Source organism: Vulpes vulpes, chromosome 7 (genome assembly GCF_048418805.1).
Source record: "Vulpes vulpes isolate BD-2025 chromosome 7, VulVul3, whole genome shotgun sequence".
Lineage (NCBI taxonomy): Eukaryota > Metazoa > Chordata > Mammalia > Carnivora > Canidae > Vulpes > Vulpes vulpes.
The window spans coordinates 97,879,902-97,907,466 of NC_132786.1; the positions used below are offsets into that span (position 1 = coordinate 97,879,902).

General features: G+C 35.6%; 1 protein-coding gene and 1 pseudogene across 40 annotated transcripts in view; both read left to right on the plus strand.

Moving 5' to 3' along the window:
* HDAC9 (histone deacetylase 9) overlaps positions 1-27,565 on the plus strand; it is a 920,581-nt gene that overhangs the window by 398,357 nt on the left and 494,659 nt on the right. The window lies entirely within an intron of this gene.
* LOC112915740 (ATP synthase subunit ATP5MJ, mitochondrial pseudogene) lies at positions 26,851-27,046 on the plus strand (annotated as a pseudogene).

Genomic DNA, 27,565 nt, shown 5'->3' on the forward strand with positions numbered 1-27,565 from the left:
TGATCCCCGGGGTCCTGGAATCGAGTCCCACATCGGGCTCCCCGCAGGGAGCCTGCTTCTCCCTCTGCCTTTGTCTCTGACTCTCTCTTTGTGTCTCTCATGAATAAATAAATAAAATCTTTTTTATAAAAAAAGATATCCAACATTTAATGACAGAAGATAGTGAAAAAAAATCTTTGAAGTTCAAAAAGAAGTGTAACCCAATGTTCCATCCAGGCAAGATCTATTACAATAGAGAAAATGGGTAGGCAAGTCATAAGTTAAGTTCCCAAACATGAACTAGACTGCTTGACAATGAAGCCCACACAATGAAGAGACGAATGTAAAAGCAAAAATTGAAATTGAGAAGTAACAAAGCATAGTAAGATTAATGGGGCAAGCAAGGAATCTACTTAAATAAATATGAAATTGTGGTTATAGGGCAGAAATTTTATAAAGTAGGGTGATATTCACAAACAACCAATAATGAGGCATTAGAGATAGGTGAGATGAAGGGATGTGTGAAAGTGCTGATATTTTCTTTCTGAGCAAGGACAGACTCCCTGCTGCTTAAAATAAGAACACAGAAGTTTTTGTTTTGTTGTTTTTTTTAAGAGACTCTGAACACTGATTCTTTAAATAATTTATTTAACCCTAAAAAGATCTTTTTTTGGAAATGTTACCTAATAATGGGAAGGAAGCATTTAGAATGTTTACGGTCCATTCAGTTCCAGTTTTTTAAATTCTGTTAAAATTATTTAAATTTAATGTTTTTTAAAGAAAAATAACATACCTTTTTATGAAGGTATATTTTGTTTATCTATCCATCTCCCAGAAGAATTAATACATAGATGGAAAGAACTCAGGGGAAGTTGTGTGTGTGTGGTGGTAGTAGCGTTGTGAGGGGGAGAGGCTCTTGTTTTCATCAGCACGCTTTTTCGCCTTGTATGACTTTTTACAATATGTCCATATTTTCTATGAAGTATGTCTTACACACCCCCACACAAAGTTATTGTGCCAAACTCCTAATGGTGTTTAATTGTAAGTAGCAGGTAAATTAGATCGTCTTCTGCTGCAGGTAACAGAAAATCCTACTTAAAGTGACAAACAACAAGGACATTTCTCACTTAGTGAAATAACAGGGTAGTTGGCAGCACCTGGCAGTCAATAATGGCAACAGTATTCAGGTCTCTCAAACTGCTCCCTTCTGTTGGCCTTAGAGTTGGTGTCATCATAGGTCTGTTTCCTCCAGAAGGCACGAGTTGACGTGTCTATTTATGCATGACAAAGTCTGGAGACATAGGAAAGATACTTTGCTTCCTTGGATGTTTTCTTTAGGAAGTTGTCCCCAAAATTTCTCCAGCAAATCATCCTTCATAATTTATTGGCCAGAATAGCAGCAACTACCCACACATTAGCCAGTCTCACAAAAGAATGGGACTGCCATGATAGTTCCGTAGGGTCATACTAAGCCTAGGAAGGTGAATGCTGCAGCTAACCTTTTAAGTTTTTATTAGGAAGAAGAAAGGTAAAGAAGAATGCATATTAGCTAGGTACCAGCAGTGTTTGCTACAGTGTGTATGTTGGTGACTGGAATTTTTTTAGAAGATTTCATTTATTTGAGAGGGAAGAGGAGAGGAGAGAGTGAGGGGAAGCAGAAATGGAGGAGAGGGGCAGAGAGAGAGGAAGAAGCAGTCTCCCCATTGAGCAGCCTTCCCCCGCCCCGCCCCATGCAGGGCTGGATCCCAATATCCAGAGATCATGACCTGAGCTGAAGGCAGATGCTTAACCAACTGAGCCACCCAGGCACCCTCCTTTGTAATTTTCTTTAGTTTGTATTCCTTAAAATATAAATAATTAAATGAAGGAGGTAGACCATGTAATTTCTTTCAGTTAAATCGTGGGTGTTACTTTATTTTCATGAAGATATACATCATTTTAACACTGATAATTTTTTACTAGTATTGAATAGAAAGCCTTTCTTAATACTATCTATTGTTAGAAGGAACCCTAAAAAAAGAGTAGTTATGGAAGAATACTAATCTCTGTGAGGTTGTAAATCATTTTTTTTAGAAAAGAGGAAAGCCAACACCATAGATGAGTGTATTACAGGCATTTATTATAAATTTGAGTAAAATATGCCTTTAATATTTAATATTGGCATTGAAGGATGCAGAAAATATTAAGGGAAACTTATCTAATGTATAAACTTTTCAGTACCCTGAAGGAGGATTATTTTTAAAATATTCAAAATGCAGTTTCTTTGCCAGTATGTTGTTATAATTATTACATTTTCAGAGTAATGAACAATTTTAACAATCTGGAATAGTAACTGCATTTTAACAATTTTTTTCTGAATTGGATTACTTTGAAAACAATTTAATTGGAATAAAGGCCCATGAAAAAATGACTTTAAAAATAAGCTTTCTGTAGATGAAATTCAAAGATATTTTGGCATGTGCTTCAAATCAGAGTGGCAGTGCTGTGGTCTGTCCCATTCTTGAAAGGAAAATGAAGTACCAGTGTTTGGCTTGGATGCATGATGTCCTTACTGTGGGCAGTTTTCCCTTTTCTCATTTTGGGAGATTGACAATCAGGAGATGAAGGGATGAGAAAATACCTTGTATCTACAAGTTCCATTCTCACCGCTAAGTCACTTTCACAAAACAAATTTAATTTAAGTGAATTTTTGCAAGACTAAACGACCTACACTTTAAGTGTAATCAGAGAACATTATATTTAGGATTTCTCTATGATGCTATGCTTTATGAATACAAAACTAAGTAATTCTTATGTTTTAGAAGTGTATCAGTTCTGTTTGTTATTTTAATGTAAAATTTTCCATAGTAAAATAACTGATAGGCCTTTTATAGTGCTTTTGAAAATACCCAATAATTAAATCCATTGAAAACTACATTTAAGGAAGAAGGAAATTCACCAAACCACAGAGTGTAACTAATCATTTACTTATGATTAAACTTTTTGCATGTTGATAACCTTGGAAATACCCCAGAACTTCATTTTTTTTTTTTTTACTTCTTCCCGTCATGGCCTACCACTTATATTGAAACATTTAATTTATAATTTATATTCAGTATTGACACAATTGTAGCCCTGCAGATGTCTTTTTCAATTTTTTGAGGTAAGTTTTGGTCAATGTGTAGGGCATGACATAAATCCACACTGGGTTAAAATAGTTTTGCTTTTTCTTTTTTTAGTTTTAAAATTAAAAACAAAATGAAACGAAAATTTCACTGAATTTCCATTAAATTACATTGTAGCCTGGGAGTTCTTTCATTAATAAAAACATGTTTACACAGAAAGTTTTTATGAAACCACACGTAGGGTGAACTAGAAAAGCTCTTTAGGAATTGAACATGATTTAAATTTTACTCTTGATGGTACTTTTAAAAAAAGTTTTATTTTATTTATTTATTTTTTTTAAGATTTTATTTATTTATTCATAGAGATGCAGAGAGAGAGAGAGAGGCAGAGACACAGGCAGAGAGAGAAGCAGGCTCCATGCAGAGAGCCCGAAAAAGTTTTAATTTAAATTCTAGTTAGTTAACATACAGTGTAGCAGTGGTTTCAGGTGTGCAATTTAGTGATTCCATACTTACATACAACACCCAGTAATCATCATGATAAGTGCACTCCTTCATCCCCGTCACCTATTTAACCTCCCTTCTGGTAACAACTGTTCTCTATAGTTAAAACTCTGTTCTTTTTTTTTTTTTAAGATTTTTTATTTATTTATGACAGACAGAGAGAGAGAGAGAGAGAGAGAGAGAGAGAGGCAGAGACACAGGCAGAGGGAGAAGCAGGCTCCATGCAGGGAGCCTGACGTGGGACTCAATCCTGGGTCTCCAGGATCACACCCTGGGCCAAAAGCGGCGCTAAACCGCTGGGCCACCAGGGCTGCCCTAAAAGTCTGTTCTTTGGTTTGCCCCCGCCTTTCCCTCCCTGTGCTGTTTGAATCTGCTTACAAATAAAATTCAGTTGTGTATTTGGAATGCACGATTTTGTGTCAGGAAGCAGTCATTTTAGATTTAAAAATATCCTAATCAGTTATCATTTTATGGTTTTTCTGTCTCGTTCCACTCCGATCTAATTGTTTAGTCCCAGTTTAGGTCAGTGGTTGAAGCCATATGCTTTCATCATTTTATATCACTGTCATTTTTCTTACTGACATAATAAGCTAATGCTTCAGAAGCTTTTTCTGTATGAGGCATTGTTTTACCATTTAATCCTTCCCTCAGTTTAAAGAGATCTGTAGTAGTTAACAGTAATATTCGTATTTTGCAGAGATGGAAACAGTTTCAGAGGAATTTACTGATGGTGATCATGGCTAGGAACTGGCAGGGTCAGATGTGAACTTGGTTTGTTTACCATGTCTCTGTCCCTATTTGCCATGTCTCTGACTCCTTTTCTCAAAGAGAAGAATATTTTCCTGGGACGCCCAGGGGGCTCAGCAGTTGAGCTCCTGCTTTTGGCCCAGGGCATGATCTTGGAGTCCCAGGATCGAGTCACACATCGAGCTCCCTGCATGAAGCCTGCTTCTCTCTCTGCCTGTGCCTCTGCCTCTCTCTCTCTCTCTCTCTCTGTGTCTCATGAACAAGTAAATATAGATATCTGTGTCTCTCATGAATAAATAAATAAAATCTTTTAAAAAAAGAAAAAGAATACTATTTTGCATAGGAGAATGTGTTTCAATTCTGGTGCTGAAAGTATAGAATCATCTATATTTATAGGTAAATGTCTAGGCATACTTCTTAATCCTCAAAAGTTTAAGGCACAAATAGCCAACTATGTTTAAAGGCATGGTGGAGGAGCTTTACTTCATGTTCCCAGGGCTTGATATTGAAATTGGAGGAAGTTAACACTATCCAGGGCTGAGAGAGTCAGGGCAACCTCCAAAGTTCTATGAGCCTTGATGATGACGCAGTGTAATGAGCATACACGATGGACAGAACCAATATCCCCAATGCATTTGGCATGTTTGCCAGTGCTCACAGTACATCTTACAAGTCATAAAGCTAAGGTTTGCACCAATTGAGAAGGGCACATTATTACTAATGTAATTTAGCAGAAGAACGTTTTTGGGTTTCTTTTTTCCCCAAATGTTCAGTGTGTTTTTTGAGCAAAATATTAGGATCATACTCACATCAGTCCTTGTCTAGAAATGGGGGGAGGGGAGGGAGTCAATAAAGTCTGTTACTCAAATCCTGATCTCAACATGCTATGTCACATTCTTATGCTGAAAGAATAATCTAGCTAACAAAATTTTACTCTATTTTGAATATATATTGATTCAATTTGGGTCCAATTTGGACATTTTAGGGGAAAACTGGATGGTAATATTTGTCTGTACCAACAGGATATTACATTTTATTTTAAGTTAAATTTTTGCCTTAAAGTCACCAGTTAGGTACTAATGCAACTAACTATTCAAGAGCCAACTTCTTGGCTTCCATCAACTAATTTTTATAATCTTATTGGCTGTGGGAATCTTCAGCCATCTTTATGGAATACGCTGTGGAGGAATTATTGATTGTCATGTTAATGACCAACATAATTTATTGCCTTCCAGGGGAAAGAAGCTTTCAGGAGATCGTTAAATGCATTAAAATCTGCAGATGCCCACATGTCTGTGGCTCTCTGGCAGGCTGACTCCTTTGGGTCAGTTATTCTTAGCCTCGGTATTTCTATCTTATGGCATCGCAGGTCTAAGATTAGCTTGTTAGGCGTTATCATGCCATCTGAGTTACCTCCTAATATAACTCTACACTGGAATGATTATTTATAGAAAGAGCATTCTGTCATTTTTGTGTTATTTCTAGTAGTTTAAATAAAGAAGAATAACATACAAGTGAAACCACAGATTCCTTCCTGCTGCCAAAACAACATGATAACTGTCTTCTTAAGGGGCAATAATGTTTAAATGTGTGCTTAGGGTGATTGCAGAATTCTTTTTATCTCTGCCACCTTGACAGAAAAGGGAGGACTTCGGGTATTGATGTATAATGCTTGTGGAAAGGCAAAGAAGCAGCCTTGATGCTTTCTGTCACAGAGCACGGAAGACTCTGGTTGATGATGACAACAAGAGACATACAGGGTTTATTTTTAGAAACAGACATTGCTAAGCTCTCTGTTTGGTGTTAATATGGCTCATAAACAGGGCTCCTCGTTGTTGACCCTTCCAGGGAAAATGGCATTTTATACACACACACACACACACACACACACACACACACTTTTTTTCGCTTTTCAAGAATGACTATTATTAAGAATTAGAACTTTTTGAAAGCTAAGAAATCCAAATTCTATGATATTCCTCCGAAAGATATACAGTACTTTTTAAAATTCCATTAAGACTGGGTCTAAGGGATGGTAGATGAAAAGCAATCCAATGTTATAAATACAATGAATATATAGGTTGGCTATAAGGTGCAGAAAAATAGGCAAATTTACATCACAAATGACTCTTAATAAATTACAATATCAGCAAAATAATATCATTTATGCTTCTGGCTTTATTGTGATAATATATAAAATATAGTCGTAAAATATATTATGACTGATTCATTAATTAAGTTGCTGATTTACATATAAAATATAGTTGTAAAATCTATTATGACTGATTAATTAAGTTGCTGATTTAAGTAGATGAGATAAAAAATTCTAGTATATAAAAAAGGAAGTAGAAGCCTCTGCTAGTTGTTCTGGTATAACTTACTCTTGTTGAATCCAACAGTTTTCATGTAAAAGAAAATGTACAGTTTCGCATTCAAGAAGTGATCTGTTAAGCTTAAACTGTAAATTTAATTCAGATCTTGAAATTGATATATTGCTTTAAAATTAGAATTGTGATTTACTCTCTTAAATCTGCATTTTTTATTTCCTGATTATTCACTCATTGTTGCTAGATGGTGAAATGTTAAAGGTATGTTAATACATTTCATGTTACACATTAATTTAAATGCTTTAGAACGGAAAACAGAGCTCTATAGGAATATTCATAATTTTGTTATTTAATTATTTACTGAAAAACATTATCTGTTTTAAAGGTAAATCTTTTTGTACTTGTGTGCAGTGTAATAAATCCACAGTCCATTAGGAATTTGCAAAATGAAATGAAAAACAGGAACCATGCAGCAATTCAGGTGTATTCTCAAAGAAATCCAGATGTAAATAAATTCAGAGGATTGGAAGTAGAAGCAATTGCAGGAACTCGTTGCTTCCCGACCACTCATAATTAGTAGGTTGAAGGTTTGGGGAGATGATGTAATTGCTTGAAGTTTTAGAAGCTGAGTTGAAATAGTCATTCATCTGTTCATTTTTTCACTCAAAAATATTTGAGAGCCAACTGTGTGCCAGGTATTGTTTTAGGCACAGAGGGTACACCCATGAAACAAGATCAGGATATGTTTGACTGATTGTTCAGTTAAATGTTAGATAAATAAGGCTCCTTTTGATAGTAATAAGTACTAAGGAAAAAGAAAAGAAAAATGAGATAGAAAATGACATGTTGGGAAGGCAGTGTTGGGGGAGTAAAATAAAGCCTTTTGAGGAGGCTGAGATACAAAGAAACATCTTCCCAATAAAAGTAGGTTTTCCCTCAACATTCCCTTTGATCTAGAACCAGTAGAATGAAAGCAGTTAGAATAGAACAGAATGTGTCTCCGGGAGCTATTTTAGCCTCCACTTACCTTTGCTTTGTGTAAGAGATGGGGAAGCTTTTATCAGTAGACAGGTGAGAAAGCCAGGGAAAGGCTGTTAGCTATAGATTTTTTCTATTTTCCAACAAGAGATTTTGGAATCAGGTGGCCTCTCTAGGACTGATGCTTTTGGCTGGAAATTAAGGACCTTTTCAGACCACTTAGTTGTTGGTTCCTTCCCAGAGGTTCATCTTTGCCCATCATTCCACCTCTGACCTCAAATATGCTGAAACTTCTTACCCAAGCAGAATGAGCAATCCTTGTAGTTTAGTGAAGTGAGAATTTCTTCTTCCCTGGGGGCTAGAAAGAATGGGGACAATATATCCTCATCCACTGAAGTTAGAAGGGAAGTCTGAAAACAGTGTTCTCAAATTTACAATATTGCACACTTTTAAAAGGGGTTATGTTATATAATATTCATTACATGGGTATTTATTGAGTCCTTACAATGCAGCAAATATTTAATTCAGGGAAGTCATGGGATAAATAGCAACTTTGTTGTAGAGCTATAGAACTGTATCATGTAAACAAAATGTTTAGAATACATTGTCTTCATGGTGTTGAGAAGTGGATAGATTTGTGATGAATTGTTACAAAAGTTGAGTAAGGAAGTATTTAGATCTATTTTTAAAAAGGGAGAAATGGCAATGTGCTAAAAGCTATTTCCCCCACATGTTCTGCTTTCTCATGGGTAGGGAACAATGATGGATACACATAGTAGGATGGACAAACATTTTTGAGGGACTGACACATGATCTCACATGCTTGATGCCTCATGGGGTTTTCCCTCAACATTCCAATTGGTCTAAGTCAAATGGAATGAAAGCACAGTTAGAATAGAGCAGGAAGTGTTTTGGAGCTATTTTAAACTCCACTGAGTTCTGCCTTCTGTAAGGGATGGGGAAGCCTTTATCAGTGGGTAGGTGAGGGAACCAGGGGAAGGAGATCATCTACCATCTTCTTTAGCCTCTAGAATACTGGGACTTAGCCAAAATCTTGGACAACATTCTTTGTTGGATTTATAGTGTAGCTTGAGGGAAATAGTTAATAACTACATTTTTTCCCCCAAGGATTGTTTCATTTAATCAATTCAATTCAATTACTGAGTACTTGGCAACTGTATTTTTAGGCCAGATCCCTGGTTTGTCTTTTATTACTGTGTGTGTGTGTGTGTGTGTGTGTGTATGTGTACTAATAATCAGCCATTTGTTTTTCTGAAATACCCTTCTGCTGCTCTGTTCCAATTAGTTTTTGCTAGGAGAAATCCTAACTCTTAAAAGCATAGTTCAGATGTCCCCTAATTCCCCTCACCCCTTGCACTTTCTCAGTTATGTGTGTTATCTTCTCTCCATACCTCCCCCAATAGTTCTTTATTACTATCTTAGAAATTCCCACTTTTTGTCTCACACTGTGGTTATTTATGTATGTGTGTCCCCATCCCCCCCCATTAGTTATATTATACACTCCAAGAGGAAAAGGATCATGTTTTACTTCTATTTTTATTCCCTACAGTGCCTAACACATAATTGATCCCTGAGACTATTTTTAGATGAATGAATGAGTGATTAAAGAGTACATTGGTATCACAGTCTGTTTTTATAAATTTTTTATTTAAAAAAATGATTCCTTTTATGTAGAAAATAAGTCCTCAGTTTTTTTGTAAATTTGAACAATATAAGCTTCTTGGGATGTTAGAGCCTTTGGCTTAAAATTAAAACCATTCATTATAGAATATGTCAAGAATGACCTCCAATGCTTTGATAATATGTATATGATCTTTAAATATTTCAATTATTCTTAGAAAAGGAATTTTATAATATTATTTGACTTGATGTTTTAATCAATAATTCCAAGAGATATGTGTCTGAATTCAAAATATGTGTCTGCATTCAAAATATTAACTGTGAAATAGCTCATTTAAGACTGCCTGAATATAAATGCATTCTTTTTGGTCCAAGGAGAATAAATGTGGTTGTGAAAATGATTACAGGTATACTTTTATATTATTCAAACACCACTTCTCATAATCTCCTATTTTTCTTCTTTGCAAAATTTTTCTTAGATAAGTCAAAAATGAATAGTTTTTTGTTTGCTTGTTTTTTTTTTTGTTAACAGTAGTATCAATTTGAAGCTTGTTTTGGCCCTCAAATTGCTACTTAGAGCTCATCTACATATATTCAGGTATTATTTAATTGGTTATATTGTTTGAGAAGGGAACAATGGAAAATATTTTTTGGTGAACAATTTAGTAATCAAATGTTAAATGCCAAAGGTATCAGTAATTTAAAAAAACTAAAAAGTCAGGACAGGATATTCACATAGCAATTTATTAGGGAAAGACAGATGGAAGGAGTGAATCAATCTCTGTACACAGTTACTCAAGGAGAAGAATGAAATATATTTATGTCCAAATGGGAGAGAAAAGGTGAAAAAACAAGGGTAATATAAGTAGGAAATGATGTAAGCTTTTTTAGGGTAGTCTTTGCTTTGGTTTAACCTTAAAACTCAGCATAAGAAAGGGTACATTAAGGCCTTTAAGGCTCAGAAAATTGAGTTAGTTAATATAAATGCAGACCATGAAAGGGATTGGATAATAAAACCAAATTTTGCAACATGGCTGTTGAACTCACCTTAGTAGAGCACAGGAATGAATATGTGCCAGTGTTTTCCCCCTGACTTTGCCAAATTGTGTGTTCTTATCGTTTTGAGTCTAAGGTAAGTTTCTGATTGCTACAATAGTTGTATGGAGATGGCACAAATCAAAGTTGGTTGGCTTTGGATTTAGATGTTTCTCATTCTTATGTTAAGCATTAATAAGAATTAGTTCAAGCAAATTTCCAAAGATGATTTTTGCAGCTATCAATTTAGTTACTTGGAATTACTCATCTGTTTTCTTTTCTGAAAAGTAAACATAAAAAGGTTAGAAAAAAATATTTGGGTATCAAGTTAACCTAATTTGTATAGTGTATAAAGGAAAATAATATAAACAATCTCAGGCAACAGGTAATTGAGCATAATAAAAACAATGCTCTTAATATGTAATCACTTCTTCCAGATTTTAATCAAGAGTCAACTCTCACTGTTCAGTATCCCAATTATTAAAGGGAAATGCTCCCAAATCATTGACCTGGAAAGATCAGTGGTCTTTTTTTTTTTTTCTTCTTCAGCAGATAGTCCTAACCTGAATATGAATATAACTCTAGAAAACCTTGTTTAAATTCATTCTAGAAAATCTTCTGAGTGTTTTAGATGCCTAGAAAGCATATTAAATTGCTTTGTGGACATGGGAAAGCATCTGTCTGTTAGATTTTCTACTGCCCAGTCAACTTCCTTGAGCACTGAACCAGTATGTAGTAGAGATTTTCTTCATGCTTCACCAATCATATAGGTGAGAACCATTTTTCACATATACCTGCCGTCAATGGATATTGTTAGACTTTAGATATTTTTGCCAGGCTGAGAGAGGAAAAAAATAACACAGCATTACTTTCTCTGATTATTGTTAGAGTTGAATGGTTTTCATATGTTATTAGCCATTTGGGTTTTCTTTTATACAGAGATAATCCAGGAATGAGAGAATGGTTAGAGGAGACAAGTCTATCAATGAATATTACCCTGTTAACAGAGTAAATGAAAAAAATTATAACTCATTAAAGGAAAATATTCAATAAAATCCAATGCCCTTCTAGGATAGAAACTCCTTATAAAGTAAGAATAGAAGAAAGTGAACATTATTGGGATGCCTGGGTGGCTCAGTGGTTGGGTGTCTGCCTTTGGCTCAGGCGTGATTCTAGTTAGGGGATCAAGTCCCACTTCAGGCTCCCTGTGAGGAGCTTTTGTCTCCCTCTGCCCACATGTCTGCCTCTCTCTCTGTCTCTCATGAATAAATAATTAAAATCTTTTTTAAAAAATGGACATTATCAAACAAAACTCTATCTGAAACTTTGTATTTACTGCTGAAATTAAAACACATTTTCTTTAGTGTCAGGAAGCTTGTCTTTGGAGATCCTAATCAATGTTCCAAGACATGAACATTTAATAAAATGAGTAAGAATTTTAAAGGAAGAGAAACTAATCCAGCTAATCCAAGTTCAGTTATTTAAACCCTCCCTTAATGTCCCCTCCCCCTCAGCTTCCCCTCTGGTAACCATCAGTTTGTTTTCTGTAGTTAAGAGTCCGTTTCTTGGTTTGCCTCTCTCTCTCTTTTTTTCCCTTTCGCCCATTTGTTTTGTTTCTTAAATTCCACATACGAATGAAATCACATAGTATTTATCTTTCTTTGGCTCTGACTTATTTAACTTAGCATAATACTCTCTAGTTCCATCCATGTTGTTGTGAATGGTAAGATTTCATTCTTTTTTATGGCTGAATAATATTCCATTCCAATAATATACCCAACTTCTTTGCCTATTCATCAGTAAACGGACACTTTGATATTTCTGTAGTTTTGCTATTGCAGATAATGCTGCTATAAACATTGGGATGCATGTATCCCTTTAAATTAGTATTTTTGTATTCTTTAGGTAAATACCTAATAGTGAAATTATTGGATTGTAGGGTATTTCTATGTTTAACTTTTTGTGGAAACTCCATGCTGTTTTCTAAAGGGGCTATACCAGTTTGCATTCCCACCAACAGTGCAAGAGGGTTCCATTCCCCTTTCTCCACATCCTTGCCAATACCTGTTGTTTCTTGTGTTGTTGATTTTAGCCATTCTGACAGATGTGAGGTGATATATCATTATAGTTTTGATTTGTATTTGCCTGATGATGAGTGATGTTGAGCTTCTTTTCATGTATCTGTCTCCTCGCCATCTATATGTCTTCTTTGGAAAAATAGGTGATGGGGATTAAGGAGTGTACTTGTGGTGAGCACTGGTGTATGGAAGTGTCAAATCAATAAATTGTACATCTGAAGTTAATATTACACTGTGAACTAACTGGAATTTAAAAGCTTAAAAATTAAAAAAAGAGGTTGCTTAGTACAAGGTCAGCATAAAACAAAAAATTTAAAAGATTACACAAAATGATATCATTTACATAGCAGTTGAATCTTTTATGGAGAAATTGGTAAAATTATTTGAAGAGCAAAAAAGAAAACCTGAATAAATTTGGGAGATATTGTGTTCATAAATAGGAAGACCATGTCTTTAAAAGGTCATTTATTCCCAATTCAATCTATAAATTTCTTTGTATTTGAAACAGCCAACTTTCTTTAAGAAATAGATAATTCATGCATAATACAAAAATCAAATATACTAAATGGTATTATTATAAAATTATAAAATTTTATTTATTTATTCATGGGAGACACAGAGAGAGAGAGGCAGAGACATAAGCAGAGGGAGAAGCAGGCTCCCTGTGATTAGCCTGATGCGGGACTGGATTCCAGGTCCCCGGGATCCAGACCTGAGCCAAAGGCAGATGCTCAACCACTGAGCCACCCAGGTGCCCTAAATGGTATTATATAGTAAGTAGTATATCTCATTTCCACACCAACTCTACCAGCCTTTCAGTTCTCTGCCTCGTTGGTGGCTCACAAATTCTTCTGTGCTTTACAGATGCATTGTATGTCAGTACAGGTTCATTTAAAATGCTACCAGGGAATATTGTGTACTGACTAAAATTCAAATGTAAGACTAAATGCACAAGTGGTAATTTTGTCAAACAACAAATGAGAAGAAGGATAGATAAGTCATTCAAAGCTGTATTAACAATGATTGGTTGGTTGGGCAAGAGACATAGAAAAATAGATCAAAGAACAAAAATACAGAGTTATTAATAATAACATTTTAATTTTTTTTAGTTTTATTTATTTATGATAGTCACAGAGAGAGAGAGAGAGGCAGAGACACAGGCAGAGGGAGAAGCAGACTCCATGCTGGGAGCCCGACGTGGGATTCGATCCCGGGTCTCCAGGATCGCGCCCTGGGCCAAAGGCAGGCGCCAAACCGCTGCGCCACCCAGGGATCCCAATAACATTTTATATGACAGAATTACATCACACACCATGGTCAGAGGACATACTGTTAATTAAGTGGTTTGGGAAAAATTAATATATTCAGTTTATATACTCATAGTCAAATGATATACTCAAATATCTATTTTTATAATACCATTTTTAAATATTTTATTTATTTATTCATGATAGATAGAGGCAGAGACACAGGCAGAGGGAGAAGCAGACTCCATGCTGGGAGCCCGACGTAGGACTCGATCCCGGGACTCCAGGATTGCTCCCTGGGCCAAAGGCAGGCACTAAACCACTGAGCCACCCAGGGATCCCCTTTATAATACCATTTTTTATAAGATTTTATTTATTCATTTGGCAGAGAGAGAGAAAGAGAGAGAGAGAGAGCACCAGCAAGGGGAACTAGCAGGCGGAGGGGAGGGGGAGTAGCAAGCTCCTTACTGAGCAGGGAGCCTGAAGGAACAAAGTAGGGCTAAAGTCCAATACCCCGATGTTTATAGCAGCAATGTCCACAATAGCCAAACTGTGGAAGGAGCCTCAGTGTCCATCGAAAGATGAATGGATAAAGAAGATGTGGTTTATGTATACAATGGAATATTACTCAGCCATTAGAAATGACAAATACCCACCATTTGCTTCAACGTGGATGGAACTGGAGGGTATTATGCTGAGTGAAGTAAGTCAATCGGAGAAGGACAAACATTATATGTTCTCATTCATTTGGGGAATATAAAAAATAGTGAAAGAGAATAAAGGGGAAAGGAGAATAAAATGAGTGGGAAATATCAGAAAGGGAGACAGAACATGAAAGACTCCTAACTCTGGGAAATGAACTAGGGGTGGTGGAAGGGGAGGAGGGCGGGGGGTGGGGGTGAATGGGTGACGGGCACTGAGGGGGGCACTTGGTGAGATGAGCACTGGGTGTTATTCTATGTGCTGGCAAATTGAACACCAATAAAAAATAAATGTATAAAAAAATAAAGTCCAATACCATTGTTATTCAATTAGATAGGTTATGATTTTAACTTTTACAAAGCCAATGTTTAATGTATGCAGGGTCTTGCATTTTTATGGAGGGATGAGAATGAATTTTTTTAAGGTAAGGTTTTTTTTTTTAAGGATTTTAGTTCAGTTTAACTAAATTAGGTGACAGAAGTACTCAATATTTATATAGCTCGCCCAATTTTCTAAAGATAATTTGAGATTGATTTAAATGAAAGATTCAGATTTTATTTTATTTTATTTTTTTTTTAAATTTTTATTTATTTATGATAGTCACAGAGAGAGAGAGAGAGGCAGAGACACAGGCGGAAGGAGAAGCAGGCTCCATGCACCGGGAGCCTGATGTGGGATTCGATCCCGGGTCTCCAGGATCGCGCCCTGGGCCAAAGGCAGGCGCCAAACCGCTGCGCCACCCAGGGATCCCGAAAGATTCAGATTTTAGAGTACTGTTGAGTGAAATAGGGATGATAATTTTGTCAAGAAAAAAAGGTAGCTACTCTATCCTAAAGCCTCATGGAATACCACTTGGTGCCTAAAACGCCAGTTGGTAACTAACTTCTAAGCTGAGGCATGAGTGACTTTAAGAGCCCAGCCATGCAAAGAATAGCATTCCAGGTAAGAAGGAACAGCCACTGCAAAGGCCCCTAAGTCCAAAATACCTTTGGCTGTTTTCAGAATAAAGGCTAGTGTGGCCTTTCACACCTTTTTCAACAAAACGGAGGGAAAGTAAATGGTTGAGCAAAGACCATTTGAATACTGCATCCAAACTGTCTTTTCCAGCAAACTGAAAATGACATATTTTTCATACTCTTAACATAGGATTTGTCTTCATACTTCATTGTCTTCACTCACCAATATCTGGTAGTTTGCCTTTAGAAAGCACCATTTGGGTGCTAAAGGAACAGAATGTTCTTTACCTTTTTATTTTTCCTTGCATACCCAAAATGTGCTGAATGTAATTCTAATCCCAGTATATGTGAGAACAATTTAAATATTGCATGGCATAGTAGATGTGATAGCCAGAAAACTCGGTGTATCCCTTTATATGTTCATTCATATTTTTATGAACTTAGTATATGAAAGAGTTCAGGAATAATGATACTGATGATGAAACACCAACCTCCAGTCTCACGGAGCTATACTTTATAGGGGTTTTAGCTAAGGGTCTGCTACCCTCTGTGTGAAAGTAAGTAATTTAGTTGTCTTGGCATCTATAAAATATGAGGGGAGTTGCCTAGATTACTGTTAAGGTTCCTACCATCTTTAAAAACTGTCAGTGTGTCCCCTTTTTAATCACCTGAAACAGATCAGGTCATAGCATTGTCTTTTTCATATAGCAGGAGTAAAATTTAGATTGAACATATTGCCCCACTAATGTGTTGGTCTATCAGTTTATAATACTACATATTTTAGGCTTAGAAACTCATTCTGCTCTGATTTGTTATAACTTTCTTTTGAAGTTTGTGCTAGTGCCTGACTTGTTTTGAATGTTTTACTTATTCACAAAAGCACTGGTCAGACCTGTTTACAGAGAACCATTCAGTAATACGACTTACCTAGCTTAGTTTGATACTTTAAAGCAATGCTCTCCTCTTTCTTTTGTGTGCATGTCCTGTGTGTGTGTATGTATATAATGCATGTATTACAATTATAATTGACTTATTTTCTATTTCCCTGTACTGTTTTTCTAATAGTAATAGAAGGCAGAAGGAAGAATGTGACTATGCACTAACTCTTGTAGCTTAGAACCAAATATTATTTGTCTCCATTTTAGTAATGAAGATTATCATTTTGCTGTTGATCAAAAATACAAGGCTTTATCATCAGTGTTCATTTTTATCCTTCCTATCTCTTTGTCCAGTGACTACATTTGAATTTTCTAGATTTTTAGAATTGCATTTCACTTTTAAAAATTAGGTGTTATTTTAGACAAATAACTATAGCAGAAACTTCAGTTTCAAAAACACTATAGCAGAAATTATTATAGAGAAGCAGAAAGCCTTATTCAAAAATATTACCACTTAATGTATTTAATTGCTACAAGTCAGTTGTTAAATAATATATTGGGAATCATTTCCATTTATTTTTTTCTTGACAATATATTTAAATCAAAGTTCTTCTCTTCGTAAAAGTAATATGTTGGACTAAGTACTACAGAGTCCTTAGGTATTTTTTAATTCATAAGTCTTTCGAAACCTCAAATTTATCGTTAATATTGTCAGAATTCAGAAAGTGAGAGAGATTATATTGGTTATTGGTTCTAGAGTCTTATTTTATTGGGTTTTACACCTACTCTGGGTGATATTTAAATGATGCCAAAGCTACATGTTGCAATCAAGATAACAACAGTATTTTTTCCTTCTTTCTCATTCCAATCTTTTGAAATGTAATGCATGGAAATTTTTCTTTCATATGTTAAGTGTATCTCATTGCTGAATATAGTGTGCCTTACTGAAGTATTCACTTCTTTGCCAAAAACACATCAGTCATTCACAAATATTCAGTACTCTGAGAATGAAAATTTTTTTAGCTACTTGGGTAGTTGGTGAAAGCCAGTTTGCAAAGATTTCTAACTCCACAGTGTTAGACATTATGGTGTGGAATCTAGGGCTTAAGTATTAACAGTGCATGAAGTAGAATTTGATATACATTCGGTGAGCTACAATAGTCTAGACCAAGAGTTATATAGCAGGTTAACAGAATGATGGTAATCAGTCCTTTGTCTTGTGGATGAGATAAAAATGCATTATGACTTTACAGAACAAAATTGGCTCCATTCCTGAACCATTCATTAATATCTAAGAAAGTATCTGTAAGATAAAAATAAAATTCCTGAATTAATTAAAACATGGAAATTCATATAAACAAATCTAAGATCTTGAAGAATGCCCAGCAGGTAATAGTCACTCAATAAATGTTGTGGGATGACTAAATGAATGAATGAAGGGAAAATCATTTACAACAGCTGATATTAAACTGCATATGTACCTTTGTACTTTACATGTTTCTCTTACATTGGGTTATCTAAGCATATAAATACATAAGGAATATATGTATTTGAATATATTCCAATATATTTGAAAAGCCAATATTTGAACTGATAAAAGCAAGGTAGATCTTCTCTTTCTTTGTTATGATACTTTTATTAAGGGGATATTATTATTTTTATGAATATTAATGGTGTCATATTTGAATATGGAGATCCTTTAGCAAAATGGTTTGGGCAGCTATTTCCTTCAGACAAAAAAGGCATTTTCCTTTAAATTTCCTTTAAATCCACCTTTGGGCCTCTTTCTAGTGAACCACATTCTGTCATCCTAAGTTATTATGGGCCCTATAGTTAGGAATAAAAAAGCAAATGATCAAGCATGTTACTTTGGTTTTTAAAGTAAGAGTCAAAAGACCCTTAGGAAGGATTTCTTGTAATATATGTTCAGTTAAGTTCATATCCATGGAAAATGTGGTTTGGCCAGTAAGTGGTCAAATGTTTAGGTCTTTAGTATGTTCTGGATTACTCAAGTTATTACGGTATCTTTCAGAAGAGAAAATGTTACTTTATAATCCTACTCAATATTGTATTTACTTGAAAATACTAACAGGAAAAGCCCAACTAAACCTTCCTCTAGTGCTTTTAGGAAAGAGCCTTAGAAAATGTTCTTACTTATGTTAAATTTAAATTCTAGGGTAATGGTAAATTGCACATCTGATCTGGGTAATGGTAAATTGTACATCTGATCTGAGTTGCTGAAAGATCAAACCTCTAATATAAAAGTAAAAAATTATATACAAGGATTGCTTTAAAGGACCAACATCTGATATTAGACTACTTCTTTAAAAAAAATCAGCCAGCATTGTCTATATAGTTTTATTTCTTTCTAAATAAACATGAATGTTAGTCTGATTCCTAATGTCTTGGTTGCAAACTGGCAATCTCACATATAGAAAAAAATCACTTTTGAATGTTTAAAGGCAAATACATCTGGAAAGGTTGTATGGAGTGTCAGGTGATTATGCGGCACTGATGTCCATTAACAGGTGTCACCTTCATGACTGCCTCATTTCATTGCTTTCTGACTTCCTTCCTTCCTTCCTTCCTTCCTTCCTTCCTTCCTTCCTTCCTTCCTTCCTTCCTTCCCTCCCTCCCTCCCTCCCTCCTTCCTTCCTTCCTCCTTTTCCTTCCTTCCCTCTCTCCTTCCTTTCTTGACAGCATCTATTAAGTACCTCTGTGACTTAGAAGGCCAGGCATGGGCTAGCTGGGTCCTCAGGTTGCCCAGGGCTAAAAACAGTTGTGTTGGCTATGGCTGTGTCCTCATTTGGAGCTTGAGGTCCTTTTCAAGATCATTCATGTTGTCAACTGGATTAAGTTCCTTGTGGTCATAGGCTTGAGAACCCTGGTTCCTTGTTGGCTGTGGGCTAGATTCATTCTTACCTTTTAGAGGCTACTCTCAGTTGCTTGCTTCCATTTGGCCCCCTCCACCTCGGCATTGAAGAAATCTTTCTCCCTGAATCCCTCTTAAGCTTCAGTCCTCTCTGATTTCATCTTCTACCAGCCAGAGAAATCTCTTTTCTTTTAGAGAAATTAATTAAGTTAGCCCCATTTGGAATATCTCTCTAAAAGTCAAATGATCACCAGTCTTAATTACCTATGCAAATTCCATTGCCAGGTAACCTAACATAAACATGGATACCAGGTGGGGAGTGTTGTGTGAACCATCTTACTGACTAACAAAATAATTTTTTTAAAGTTATTATTGTAGACATCCTTCTGGCATAATCTCATCTCCTACTCAGGTTCACATACCAGCTCTGTGCTGATAACCCACAAATCTCTAGCTCAAGCCCCAACCTCACTCCTAAGCCTTTAGATCTATATCAACAACTCCCACTGTCCATAAGTGGGTTCCACAGATACCTTATTTTTAGAGATTAGAAAATGAGTCACTTCCTTGATTGTATAAATGATAAAAGTTCAAAGAATGCATTATGAAAATGAATTCCAAGGATGTTACATTTCCTCACTACTCTCCACTTATAGGTTGGTATAAAGCATGATTGCTTGCATGATACCATGCAAGAACCCAGAACTTTGTGAATGAATGAACTAAAAGGTAAGGTCCTTAGATTTAAAGATGACTTTGAGTCATTTCCTCCATTCCATTCCTCCTCTCTCCTACTCTCAGATTCTAGCACAGCTGCTATCATAGTTCTCCTACACATTTATTCTAAAAAATTAGCTATTATATACTGCCTTTGGTGTTCTCTTGTTTTCATCCAGGTTTTTTCATTGCTGATTTGATCATCTTGTTAACCGCTTAAGGACAAGACTTTGTAGGTAGAGAATTACAAGTAAAGTCAAAGTTTCTTAATTAAAGAAGAGGCCTTTATTCCCTTTTTCTTCCATTTTTTCCATCTGTTTTCTGCCAGGATTATGACAGCAGAGTGAAAAAGTGGGCTTCTAATGCAAATTTGACAAGAAACAGGGCAGTGAGGACAAGAATCTTCTTGCACATGCTAAGGAACTCCTGACTGTACTTCTGAAGTAGTCACTGGAATGACAGCTCATCTGGCTAAAGTACAAATTTTTGTTTTAAAAATACAAATGATCCTCTTCATTTTCTTTTCTCCATCTTCATACTCACATGCTCACATTTACAGTGTTATGCAGTGTGCACACATACTTTTCATTGTTTTCTTTTGAAATAACATGAGAAAATTTCACCATCGACAGATGATCACATGCTTTGTATGTTTTAATTGGACATTTAAAAGGGCATTATGCATATTCATGTAACTCTCATTTTTTGGTTTAGTATCTCCCGCAGTGCTTGACTTTATTGGGATTAGGCTTCTCTGACCATACTGACTTATTAATGATTCACTTATTCAGAAACCTTTTCAATATGAACCAGTGTCAGAAGATAGAAGTGAACCAAAATAGGACCAGGAGAACCCAAGGGATCCATGAATGGGCTTTAGGCACTCCCTGAATCCTTTGAAATTTTCCACACACTAATATATTTGTGTACATGTTCATTTTTCTTAGAAGACTGGCCATTTTTTGTCTAATTCTTCAAGAAATGTGTGACCCCAGTAAATGTAAGTAATTATTTTAGGAATGATAAAAAATGTGGCTATTTGGGTTCTCAGACCTGGGATCAGAAGGCATGCATTAAAGGCACAGGTAGGGTACTCAAGCTAAGCTCTCCCACAACCACAATGCACAATAGCAATCCAGAAGGACCCCCCCACACACACACACAGAAATATTGGAAAAGTAGAAATAGAACTAAAACCAGCCTCATGTCATAAGGACTAGCCATTGTGCATAACAAGCCCTAAGGGAACCACCGTGTCACAAAGCAGTAACTGATAGGCCCCACGGTGGTCCTATGTTCTCCATATTGTGGGCATCTTTAAAAGCAGGGATATATCTAAGCAATTTTGAAAAGAGATCCTTAAAACAGTAAAATGGCATTTAAAAGATATTTTGAGGAGAAGCTTCGGCCATCTGAAATGTTTACTCCTATATGAACTAAAACAGATATATGAGGTATAGGATGGATCTCCTGCCCCATAAAGCTGTTTTATGATGGAGAATGAATCTCTACATCCAGAAGCCCAGTGCCTTGTTTCTTAGTTTTACATATATTGGTTGGCTCCATTAAGTGACTGAGAAACTCTTTGTGTAGAATGAAACTAAAACTTGGTTTTACAAGGCCCTACTTCACTGACCAAAATGAAAAAGATGCTAGCAGAAACTATAGTTTAGATATTATGTCTTGGGAAAAATATTTCTATTTATATTAATGAGCTTATGAGTGAGGTCATCACAACTCATTCTAGGAAAGATCTCTGTCAGTGTAATCCTATCTAGAGAAAGTTAAAAAAGAGTGATGTTTGACTTGGCATTCTAAGTCAGAAACAAATTATATGACAAATGATGCCAGTGTTTTTCACTAATGTCAAATAGAGGAAAAGAGTTATTAACATCTATCAAACACCCAAAAAGTGAAGATCTGTAAAGTGCAAATACAAACAATAAATCAATAAAAAAATACCAGTAACTCAATAGAAATATGGTCAAAGGTATGAAAAACATATCAAACAGAAAAATACAAAAATGGCCATTAGATAAATGGGTAGGTGATCATTCTCAGTTATGCTTAAAACATCAATAAGGTGCCATTTTCACATCCATTATATTAGTGAAAATAAAAAGACTCCTGTAGTAGGGCTGGAGGAAAGGGCGCAAGATTTTGTATGCTAGGGTATTTGTTTTGCAGCATTATTTATAGTGATGAAAAATTGAAGGCGGTTTAAGTATTGGACAGTATAAAAATCAGTTGCCATAATCCATATTCTGAAATGCTATATAGTCACTAAGATTAATAAGTAATGTCTAAATATATTAACATGGAAGAATGGGTTAGATATAATGTTGAGTGTGAAAAAAAAAATCCCAAAATGTGTAATTATGTACAATAGGGATGGTAAGCTTAATTAATAGATGTATGATGATATTGCTATATTACTGTTACAGGAGCAATAGAAAAATAGCATTTTAATCTAAAGAAAAATTCTAGAATGAAACAGCAAAGATAAATTGTTAGTGCACCATATAAATTTTTAGGAAGAAAGCATTTTTATGTCAGTCTGTTAAGTTAAAATTGAAAATATTAATAAATTTATTTCAGTAATAAGATTAATTATACATGTCTGGAACACCTAGGTAGTTCATTCGCTTAAGCATCGACCTTTGACTCAGGCCATGATCTTGGGGTCTAGAGATCAAACTCCATGTTGGTTTCCCTGCTTAGCGGAGAGTCTGCTTCTTCTCTCTCTGCCCCTCCCCTCCCCCCTCGTTCTCATTCTCTCTCTCCCTCTCGCTTTCTCAGATAAATAAATAAAATCTTTTTAAAAAAAGATTGATTATACATATCTATGAGAGCCTTTCCGTATAGATCAAAATACTAAAGTAATGATGCTGTGTTTTTGTTTTCATTCTGAGGACCATCTCTTGCAGATAATTTTTATTTATAGTTTATTATACTGTCCTCTTCTTCCCCCTTTACTTTAGATATAGTTCATGGTTATAGAAGTGGGTTACCTGTTACTTGCAGAAATGTCACTCACTATTAATATCACTTTGCAGCGCAGAAATTTTTTAGCATAATTAGAGGCAACCAGCCTGCTTAAATAGAGTTGGTTAATTAAGTTATAAAATTCTAAGGGAATATGATGAACTAAAGTAGACATGTGTAGTTAGAGCTTTCTGTTCTGCTTTTTTATCAAATGTTTCTGGCACCTGGTTTTCTCAACTGCCCTTCTGTTGAATATGGTTTTCAAATTGATGTGAGGAAGAGTCAGTAGTGCTTTCTGGACAAGTAAACTCTTCATTTGTAGAGTAATGCTATGTCAACACACATTTTCCAAAATAACAGTCCTACTATCCTCAGTGTCTTGGAAAGAGTTACCTGATACCCAGAGAGTGGAGTAAAACTATCCTAGAGCCCTGGTCCGGCACCAAGCAAGAAGGTTTATGAAAGAAGATAGCCCAGAGAGCTGGAGCCCTGCTCTGCTGTGTCGACATGTCTAGAGCTCAGAATAAAATTGAGTTTCCTGCTTTAGCCATAGCTGGGTCTTAAAATAACCTGAAGAAATTATAGTTCTGATTACATAGAAAGTGAAGGACTTAGAACATTCTCCTAATAAAGCCATGAGAATGACACAGAGCTTAGTCATCAGCAGTCCTTCCCTAACAGGCATTTTAGAGAGAAAAATAGAGCTTTGAAATTGGATAATTTGATTTGAAATCCTGCCTAATTATTTTAAGAATGCAGAAAACCTTTCTTTTTGGCCAAAAAAATAATGATCTGGAATCCAATTATGAAAGAACAGGCTTTTAAAATGTTTGATATCTCCAGTAATGGAAAAAAAAATCCTGTATTTAAAATTACATTCTGCTGGAAATCTCATTCTTGGATGTCTTGCTTTTTGCATTTTGAATGGAGGAATTTAATGTAATTTCCTTTTGGAAACATGGCATTGGAAAAATTAGATGGGATGTTTGATTCTGTGTTGGATGCTATCTACTAGGGTACAGATTTTGAGAGCAAACACTTCAAGTTTCATTTTAATTCCCAAAGGGAGATATCTGACTTAACCAGATGCCTTGAGATTTGTCACAACATAGATTGTTTACATGGATTCAGTGCCCAGTTATGCATCTATTTGATTAGCACACCCTGAATAAAATAAGAAAAGTGGAAAAAAGCTTAATAATTCCAATTTTAAGAATTATTACTATTACTATTCATGGTTAATATGCTATTCCAAAAGACATGTATTGCCACACTGTTTCACCATGTTTTTTCTTATTGTATGGCTTTCTCAGAATATTGATTCACACAGTATTTGCATTGGTGCCATATAAAGAACATGACTGATCATAAACAATGGTCCAGAATTTCCAATTTTTAGAAAAAGAATAATAAAACCAGTTAAAGGGAATCTATATTAAGATACTTACTTTTTTACTTAAAAATTAAAAGATAGACATTCAATTAACAAAACTTTTTTTGCTAGATATCCTCAGATGGTTCCAGTTATTTTTACTACAAGGTTAGCTGGACTTTCATAGAATTTGTCTATTTTACATAGGATTTAGATTTAACTAAGTCTTAGAAAAGTGCCTTGAAACAGAAGGTTGAATAAACATTTGTCGAAGGAAAAATGAGTTATTGAAATATTATGTCTTTTATTATCACTCTTGTAAAATGGTGGTGAGACAACTTAGTAGAAGTGACTAACAACCACGTATATACGAACACAGGATGTAAGTCTCCAAGGTAATCAAGACCATCAGGAGGATGTTAGACCAAAATTAACACTGAGAGAAATGTGTTATGCATATATTACAGCCCACGTGTGGAAATCTGTTCATTTATAGAGAGATTGCCTCTCTGTGAATGGCTAAGTTGGCTCTTCCAAGCACAAAAAAACTCTTCGGGCCATTCAGAAGTAAGAGCCACACACTGAAAGATTTTAAACCATGAAGTGTCTGATTAGTAGATACGTCTTTAGATATAGGGATAGAAATTTTATCAGAGACATATGGATGTGGAAGACTCTGGGAGTGAGGCTACAGGCTGAGAGACTCTGAGGAGCCAGAACCTTCTAACAGTGTACTCAGAGCACACTCCCAGCTCTCTACCCACATTTCCATTTCTTCTCCTGATATTAAGGCTTGATCATTTATTCCTAGTCAAATTCTTCCCAGACCTACAACTAAACAGGATATAGTATCTTAGCTTTCACTCAGAAGTGTATTTGCTAATACAAAAACAAGAAATAGGCAGGTTACAAAGAAACAAACATATAAAATGGCTCTTACTTCTTGCCCCATTTATTTAGACCTTCTAGGTGGTAAAACTGAAATGAGATCAAAGATGTGTCTTAAAAAGTAATAATAATCTGTGAGTATCAAGTGCCATGAACTTTCAGTGGATGATATTTCATTTGTTCCTATCCAGAACCTTCTTTGTAGGTGGTGGAAAAAAAAATGAGGAGACTGAAAATCTTTGGAAAAAAAGGAGTGCCTCAGTGGCTCAGTCGGTTAAGGGTCTGCCTTCAGCTCAGGTCATGATCCCAGATCCTGGGATGGAGCCCTACATTGGGCTCCTTGCTCAGCGGGGAGTCTGCTTCTCCCTCTGCCCCTCCTCTGTACTCATGTTCTCTCTCACTCTCTTGAATAAATAAATAAAATCCTTAAAAAAAAAAAAAAAAGAAATGCAACTTTGGTTGCAGATGGAACACTCCTTAAAATGGGTTGTGTGCCTATTGTACAGCCTGTTAACTCTTTACAGTTGTAGATGCCTGGGCAAAATAGTGAGAATAATGAGAAGGAGCTGGAAGGAGCACAAATAGAGAAATCAGGAATTAATGCAAAAATCTAGAGCACCTAGAATGACTAGGAAAAAAATCTAGAATGACTCTTTTTTTCTAGTATTTATGACTGAGTACATGTGACACCACTCTTCATTCATTTGACAAGTATTTTTTGAGTGCCTCTTATGTACCAGACATTGTGCAGGTGCCTAAGATCAATGAGGGAAGAAAACAAAGCATCTTGTACACTTGCCCTCATGGCACCTGAAATCTGTGTGTGTGTGTGTGTATGTGTGTGTGTGTTTTCTTTCCATTGCTTGTCTTGCTACCCATCTGGACTGACAGATGTATAGTAGAGCCTGGTGGGGAACATTGATCAATTTTTACTGAATGAGGGAAGGAAGGATGAGAGTAGAAAAACCTTAAGCAGTGAAAGCATAAACGCAAAAGGTATCCTATGGAAACTTCAGCATCTGGCTGGGTTGGCTATTCTCAGGGAAATCAAGTATGAGAGATATGAGGAAATTGGGCCTTGGCATACACACACAACACACATACATCTACATGTATACATATATTTACATATATAGTGAATATGAGAAGGGTAATCTACATGTAATTAACTGTTGTATTTCTTTGAGAACTGAAAGTTAACCATTTTTTATACTTGAAGAAAACCCTAAGTTTTGCAGGGATTTTAAACTCAGAGTTACTAGTCAGTTGTAAATTTCAGATGTAGACTATTGCCTTTTCTTATTTAAGGGAACTGAAATTGGCCTCAGGCATCTATCTACTTTGTGATGAGGCCTGCTATCAGAGCTGTGGTTGGGAGGGGCTTACACTCTATTCTTAATGGTTGGTCTAAATTAGGGCAAGGACACAATTTGTACAAAGGCTCGATTCAGGATAGCAGTATGTTATTTGTTGTGGATTTAAGGTATTTACATTTAAAGCTAATGGCATAAAATTTTAAAAGGTAGTAATACATGTGAAAATAAAGTTTAAGCTGAGGGGAAGAAGAAGATTAAGAGAGTAGATATATATATATATTATATATTATATATAAGGGCTTTTGCATAATTTTATATATATATAAAATATATGTATATTTATATGTATAATATATATATATTGTTTCTTTCTCTGGGTCTCTTCAGAGATTAAGAGAGATAGAGATTTGGAGAGTGAATAGGAGTGAGTAGATATGAATTAAAACATTGCTTACTGGATTATTACCACCTCAACACCTGGTTCAAAATATACATGGAGGGTGTCGCAGTGGCCTGAGCCAGGGGTCTTGTGTCGAGATGCTTCAAAATCTTATTAAAAATGTTTGGGTCCCCATGAATCCCTACTATACCCAAACTTACCAGGAGACTTTGTTAGGAATGGGGTTGATGAGTGTCATCATTTATAAAATCAGGAGTGCTGATAAAAGAAGTAAAGCTTTGAAAGCCTCGAGCCCTGCGCCTGCTCATGGCCATCATTAATCAGCTCCGAGAACACATCAGATGGAACGTCAGTCTGGCTGTAAATCTCCACACGCTCTGTTAGCCGGGAACATGGAGCCCCGACGTACACTTGTAGACGTGTTGTGTCCGCTGTGGCGTGAATAAATGTAGCTGTGAGGTGCACAAAAAAAAGTATGTGTGTGTGTGTGTGTGTGTGTGTGTATACACATACACAACACACGGAGAGTTTGCCTAAAAGATTTTGGGTAGGAGGTATTTGTAATAAAATTTAGTGATTTAAATATGATATGAAATAAAGATAGAAAAGTATGTATACAGAAGGAAAGTTGCCTTTCTAAATGTAATGTAATACACCATCAAGAAATCTTGGGAGACTCCAAAATCATCTTAAGATTTAATAATAGTGGCATATTTAAGTTTTTAGTATGTCATTCATTATGAACTAGAGAAAACTAAGAAACTAGCCTGAATCAGTGAAGCCTCCAAGGTTTGCATGTTATAAGGGCATGTTTGCCCTTTTTCAATTGTTTTTATAGG